The sequence below is a fragment of the Octodon degus genome, unplaced genomic scaffold (genome assembly GCF_000260255.1).
Source record: "Octodon degus isolate 3935 unplaced genomic scaffold, OctDeg1.0 scaffold00027, whole genome shotgun sequence".
Classification (NCBI taxonomy): Eukaryota; Metazoa; Chordata; class Mammalia; order Rodentia; family Octodontidae; genus Octodon; species Octodon degus.
In genome coordinates this window covers 1,256,095-1,263,192 of record NW_004524603.1, presented here as the reverse complement: position 1 = coordinate 1,263,192, position 7,098 = coordinate 1,256,095, and positions in this window count along the sequence as shown.

The following is a 7,098-nucleotide window of genomic DNA, read 5'->3' as shown; positions in this document are numbered from 1 at the left end:
GCCCAGGGGCCCAGGGGCCACGAGCTTGCACCCTCCCTTCCCACAGGAGCACCGGCCCAGGGGCCCAGGGGCCACGAGCTTGCACCCTCACTTCCCACAGAAGCACCGGCCCAGGGGCCCGGGGGCCACGAGCTTGCCACCCTGACTTGTGACCTCTTTTCCCAACACCTGGGACGCTGAGGGAAAGGTGGCAGCCACCTCCGGTCAGGGTCCTTTCAGGCCTCTCCTTCCCCCATGGACTCGGCTGCCCTTCTAGCCACCCCAGGAAGGGCTCCGGGGACCTCATGCCCTGGCTCTAGGCCTTTTCCTTTCTTCTTAAAAGAATTGCGGATCTGAGTACAGCTGCCGAGCATTGCCAAGAGCCCCTGCCCCCGACTAGGGTCTGCAGCCGTCACCTGGAGCCACAGACTGGCTCCAAGTGACCAGCCTCGGCATTGCCGCTCGCTCAGCCTTGCTGCTCTGGTGTGTTCAGTGTGTGGTGTACTGCACGTGGAGTGTTGTCTGTGGTGTGGTATGTGGTGAATGTGTAGTTGTGAATGTGGCATCTGGTGTGTCTGGTGTGGTGTCTTTTGTGTGGTGTGTATAGTGAGTGATATCTGTGGTATGGTGTGGAGTGTGTGGTGTGGTATGCGGTGTTTGTAGCATGGGATAATGTGGTATGTCTGTAGTGTGTTTTCTGTGGTTTGACTGGGTGTGATGTGGTGGCTGGTGTGTCTACGGTGTGGTGTGTGGCATCTGTGGTATGACCCTTGTGTCTGGTGGGCTGTGGTGTCTAAGGTAGTGGGTATGGTGTGTGGTAGACGCGCGGTGTGCTGTGTGCCCTGACTCCCGGGCGACACAGCTCACCCCCATGGGACTCACACACCTGGGCAGGGGTGACCGCTGCTGGGTCCCCCGGAGTCCCCATCCCCGTTTAGCGCTCCCCCTCACTCCTCCTGTTGTTTCTTTGTCAGCGCTGTCCTCCTCGGACCTGGAGCAGAACTCAGGCTCCTCCCGGCGGCTGCTCTGCACTGTTTCCCAAGCACCCTCACTTCATGAGGTGACACAGACAGGCCCGAGGATCACCCCAGGGCCGGCTTGTGCTCCACAGACCTTGGTGTCAACTGTTGGGACCCTCGAGTGACACACCAGGGCTTGGGCCTGTCCTCCTGCTCTCCCCGTGGGGCTCCTGGCTGCCATCTGGGTGACCCAGGCTGGCTTCCACTGTCTGGTTGGACAGGTCCACCACCGACTTGAGCTGCCAGGGCAGAGAGGCGTCTGCAGGGCCTGGAGGGCTATGAAGCCCCCACCAGGCGGGGCCACCGCCAGACCTCTGCCTGGGTTGCACGTCACACGTGCTGGAGGTGTCACACTGGGTCTTCTGACCTGCAGTGACTGTGTAGATTTAAAATTTTGAAACTAGGGCTGGTGGGATGGCTCAGTGGTCTGGGGCACCTGCTTAGAACAAGCTTGGCAAAGCACAGGGACTGCGGTTCAATCCCCCAGCACCACATGCCAGCCAGCCCCGCCCCCTGGTGGGCTGCGCTGGCCACACACACACACACACACACACACACACACACACACACAAATAAATAAAAAATAAAATTAAAAAAAATAAAAAAATAAAAAAAATAAAAATTTGAAACTAAACTGGGCATGGTGGTGCCTGCCTGTGATCCCAGTACTTGGGGCTGAGGCAGGAGGGTCACTGTGAGTTCCAGGCCAGCCTGAACTGAGAGCCTGTCTCAAAAAACAAAACAATTATTTTTAAAAAAGACCCTGTAGGGGCCGGGGAGATAGCTCAGTAGAATAAGCACTTGCCTGGCAAGCACAAGGGCCTGAGTTCAATCCCCAGTACCAAAAAAAAAAAAAAAAAAAGCCCTGTCTCAAACTTCAGGAACAGTCAAGATTTGGGGGCTCAGCATGTGAAATGAGGGGGGCACAATCAGCCCTGCAGGACCGTGGGGACAGTTTAAGAATCTTGGGCCTAAGAGAAAGCGTAACTCAGCCCTCGCCAGTGTGGCCTGTCTGGGCAGAGGTGCCCAGCGCTACTTTTGGGAGCTGGGCAGCCTCCTACCTCTCAGAGCCCAGAGAGGACAGACAGGAGACAGACGGGGGAGGCCCTCTTGCTTCCCCTTGGGGTGGCTCCAGGAGGCTGCTGCCTGCTTTCTCCCCTCTGTCTAGGAGGGGTTTGTACCTGGAGTTGGCTTCTCCAGGGTGTAGCCACGCACGCAGTGCGGGGGGGGGAGCCAAGCCTGGGCATCCCGTCCCGGCACCAAGACGGCTCCTGAGGCAGCTGGATGCCTGTGGTTTGGGGCTTCCTTTACTCCTTTCATGGTTTTCTTTTGCGGCGCTCACCCCTGAACTCAGGGAAGGAAATTCAGAGCACACTCCATGCACGAAGAAGAGCTCCGGCCCTCCCCTGCAGCGACCGCTGTGCCAGGCTGCAGCCAACAGATCTGTCGCCGCACTGCCACACATGGTCGCCCACTTCTCCAGATGTCTGTGAAGTTACGGACCTGGGCTGAAGTGCTTCTGATTCTGGTTGCTGTAGATGCCCATGTCAAACAAACTCACATCTGTGTGAAAGAAACAGACGGAGCCAGGGACGCAGCTCAGCGCGCAGCGCCTGCCTGGCAAGCGCAAGGTCCTGGTACACCCCCGTAAAGAGAAGGAAACAGGAAGAGACAGAATCCCTCTAGGAATTGGCCCGGAGGCAGCCGCGCAGGAGGGGTGAGAGGAGCGGCAGTGGGGACAGCGGCACGGTTTGCTCCTCCCCACCCCGGCAGGGCTTGATCGCCCTGGCCACTGAGTGCACGGAACTCCGCGGGAGTCCTTGGCCCCAAACTGAACCGCAGAAGTAAAAATCCTACCACCATTCACACTGACCAATGAGACCTTGTCAACAGTGGGCTGGGCAGGACCAGCCCTGCATCTGCGAGTGAGGATGAACCTCCCTCAGCTCAGCCTCAGGAGCTATGGTTGGGGTGGCCCTGCGGTGTCCTGACAGCTGCCCGGTGACCCCTGGGCCAGGAGGATTAATAGTGCTGGCTTCATCAGTGCAGAGCTGTGAGGCACAGAACATGGAGGGCTGGGCGGCCGGCAGGGCCCCTGCATGAGCTCCAAGTTCCGCTGCCCTTGAACACCTTCAAACAGAGGGTCGGGACTTCGGATCTCAGAGGGCCCCTGGAATCAGGAGGGCCACAGCCGCCACCCTTACTCCACACCCTGGGAAGAATGGGAAGCTTGAACTTCACTTTTTTTTTTTTTTTTTTTTTTTTGGTACTGGGGATTGAACTCAGGACCTTGTGCTTGCCAGGCAAGCACTGGGCTGCTCTGGGGTCCGCAGGGTGGGGGCTTGGTGGTGGCTGCCAACCCTGACCTTTTCTTTTTTTTTTTTTTTTTTTGCGGAACCAGGGATTGAACTCAGGCCCTGCGCTTGCCAGGCAAGTGCTTATTCTACTGAGCCATCTCCCTGGCCCCTCCCTGACCTTTTCTTATGCTTTTGTTTTTGTAGTTAGTGGCATGGGGGCGCTGGGGAGATGGCTCAGTAGAATAAGCATTTGCCTGGCAAGCACAAGGACCTGAGTTCAATCCCCAGTTCCACAAAAAAAAAAAAAAAAAGAAAAAAAGAAAAAAAGAGATTGGGTCTGGGGCTTTCACATTAAGCTGCAAAACCAGCCCCTTTTTTTTTTATTGGGACAAAGTCTTGCTGAATGGGGGTGCCAGGGAGATGGCTCAGTGGAATAAGCACTTCCCTGGCAAGCGCAAGGGCCTAAATTCAATCCCCATTTCCACCAAAAAAAAAAAAAGTCTTGCTGAATCACTAAGCCACCCAGGCTGGGCTTGAGCTTGGGATTCTCCTGCCTCAGCCTCCCCAGTGCTGGAGTTTCAGATGTGAGCCATCAGGCCCACCTCTGACCCTCCTCTGCCGATGGCCAGGATATGCTCTGGTAGGATGACTCTGCCCTCAGGAAGACCTACACAGAGTCATGACAGGTGGCTTTCAGCTTAGGGGCTGGCAGGAAAGAGGAAGAGGAGAGGGGGAGCACCTCCCCCCCAGCACCTGAGCTCACCCCTGGCACCCCCCATTCCAGTGGGGAGGGTGTGGGTGTCCCTTCCCTTCTGGGTGCTGCCTCTGGGCTCTCAGGACCCTCACTCCCCTGGGGCAGTTACAGTTACACATACACACACACACACACACACACACAGCCCCCAGGCATGGCCTGTGCCCAGCACAGGCAGGGACCCCTGACCGGCCTGCCCCCATTGCTAGGGGAGGCCCTGCCCCAGCCCTTCTGGCCCTCTCTCTGGGATGTTGTCCTCCTCTTTGAACACATGCAAACCTATCTCCCAGCATGCTGCTGGAAGCTCAGCCCGCTCCGAGCAGCCCCTCCGCGGCCCTAAGGTTGTAGGATGCTGCCTTTCTGTGCTGGGGCTCACGACGCACCACCCCGAAACACCCTATAAAGCATACCTAGTACCACAGTGTGGGGTTGCACAACAGCCCAGCACTCTGGGAGACTGAGGCAGGAGGATCACAAGCTCAAGCCCAGCCAGGGGAACTTAGTAAGACCCCATCTCAAAGAAAAACAATTTGAGAATGTCCCCAGGGCTGCAAAATCAGTCACGGGAAAAGTCTCGTGGCCAGGAGTGTGGCAGAGAAGCTGAACTCCCAGGGCCAACTGACTGCCACCACTTCAGGCTCCTTGGTCCCCAGGCCCTGAAGCCAGGCCCGCCCCGCCCTCAGGCCAGGAGGACAAATGAAGGTCAGTCACCAACCAGCCCGTGTTGTCCCAGTTCTTGCAGGACTGTGGATAGCATAGATGGAAGGTGGTTTTCTTTTTTTTTTTCCTCAGAACTGGGGATTGAACTCAGGCCCTTGTGCTTTCCAGACATGCACTTATTCTACCGAGCCATCTCTCCAGCCCCCGAAAAGTGGTTTTCTTGTCTTTAGTTCTTTTAACTCTTGACCAACTAGCCCAGGGACAGGAAGGGTGGGAGGAGTGGGGCTCCTCCCCGGGGTTGTGTCCAAGCGCTGTCCCTCGGTAGCTGGGTCACACCTCCAGTCTCAGGCACTCACCCACCTCTTCCTGGAATCCCAGGTGCTTCCGAGTGTGCTCGGGGCTCAGCCAGAGTCGCTGGCTGGCCTGGGTCCCTGCTTCCAGCCAGGGACAGTGGAGGGGAACACTGAAGCACGTGTACACAGGGCGGAGTCTGGTGGAGCAGGCTGACCCTGCAGGCGGGACCCGGTGAGGCACCCAGCTTGGGTGCCCCGAGGCCCAGTGCCTTCTGTCCTGGTGGTCTCTGCGGCAGGGCTCGACACCCTGGCTGGAGACTTCCTACGTCCGGATATCCCTGGGAATCCTTCGTGTTGGTGTGCTCTGCTTCAATGGGGCTTGGACCAAATAAACCTAGGGCTAATCACTTTGTTTTGCCAACTTTCTGACAGTGATTAACATGCCTATATACCCCCCAGCAGGGGCTTGAGCCTAGGCTTTATGGTGACAAAGGACACAAAAAGGGACACTAAAGATGCACTACCTGCCCTGTAGCTTAGGGCAAGTGATGTCATGGATTTTAACTAAAATGGCTTTTAAGTTCCTCCATCCCAGGAAAAAAACACAAATCATCTTTTAATGAACTGGGACGAAGTCCCAGCCACAACCCTTCCCCTATCCATGGGGTGGCCCCCTTGATATAGGGGAATTGAACTCCCAACCTGAAAGGTACCTGGGGTGAGTTCATGTTCTCTAAAACCAAAGAATGAATTTTAGGAACAAATGGAAGTGTAGAATATATTTATTGGGGGAAAGAAAGCTCCTGTCTGAGAGAGGGACAGAGGGGGGTCTGAGTGGGTTGTCCGGGAATCTCTCTTCTAGGGATTTTATTTTTTATATTTTTGGTACTGGGGATTGAACTCAGGACCTTCTGCTTGCCAGACAGGCACTTAAACTGCTAAGTTGTCTCCCCAGGCTCTTCCAGGGATTTTTATAGAGTAAAACCATGCAGTAAGGGAAGTGTAAGGTGGAGAACGTGGGCACTCCCTTAGGTGGACATGAGGTGGGACAAAACTGGTCAACCAATGAGATTACAAGCACCATTGCTCAGGTACAATTGATTAAATCCAGGACCAAATGAGTCACATAGCAAGCGTGAACATGGGAGAGGGGCTGTCCTTTGGGGGTTGAGTTGACTCTTGGGCTCTTTCGAGGCTATGGATGCCCATGTAAATCAGTCCCTGGTGCCCTCCCTGGGGAGGTCTGTGGCTGCTTTTATTTAATTCTCTTGTCTTGAGGCCTGGCCCGCAGCTGGAGTGTCTGTCTCTTCCAAAGTTGCACAGTCACCTTGCCTTCTGCGCTGTCTGGTCGGGAGCCTGGCCTTGTGTGCTGCCTGTGACGTTTCTATCTAATTTAGCTGCACACAACACCCTTTCTTGCCACCATGTGCAGGAGCCTGCACAGGACAGGGTCCCTTCCAGGTCCCCAGCTGCGGGACTGCCCCAACCCTGCACGCCCTGCGCCACCCCGCGCTTGCCCTGGCCCAGGTGCAAGGGCGCTGGCCAGGACCTGGAGCTTGGGGTTCAGTTCCACGAGGGGCCCAGCTCCTGCCACTCCACCCTGGGGACCACAGAGCTTTCCAGCCGGGTGGTGGAGGGCGCCTCCTGCACGCTGGGCTCCCCTGCAGCTGTCACAAATGGAGCACAAGGCCACGGGCCTCTTCCCTCTTTCTTGGGCATTTTAATGTCTTGCTGGTCCCACTCCATGGCCAGCAATTCAGTGACAGGGGACTGAGCAGGGCCACAGGGAGCTGCCATTCCTGCACCCCTGGGCACAGCGGGTGTGCGAGGGCATGCCTCCGGGAGGGGCTCTCCTGCCGGTCAGGCCGGTTCGCCCAGGCCCAGCCCCTGGGGCCAGAGAGAAAGGGCCATTGTTGTGCCACACTCACAGCACAAAAGCAGCCCTTGTCACCTGGCCAAGTAACATGAGAACATCCTGACTTCACTTCTCCCAGATGAGCAATGTGTGGCCGCGACTTGCCGGCCTTCCAACTAGGTTTCCTTGGCAGCGAGGAAAAGCCCCAGATACGGGCATGAGAGCTCCTTGGTCCAGCCTC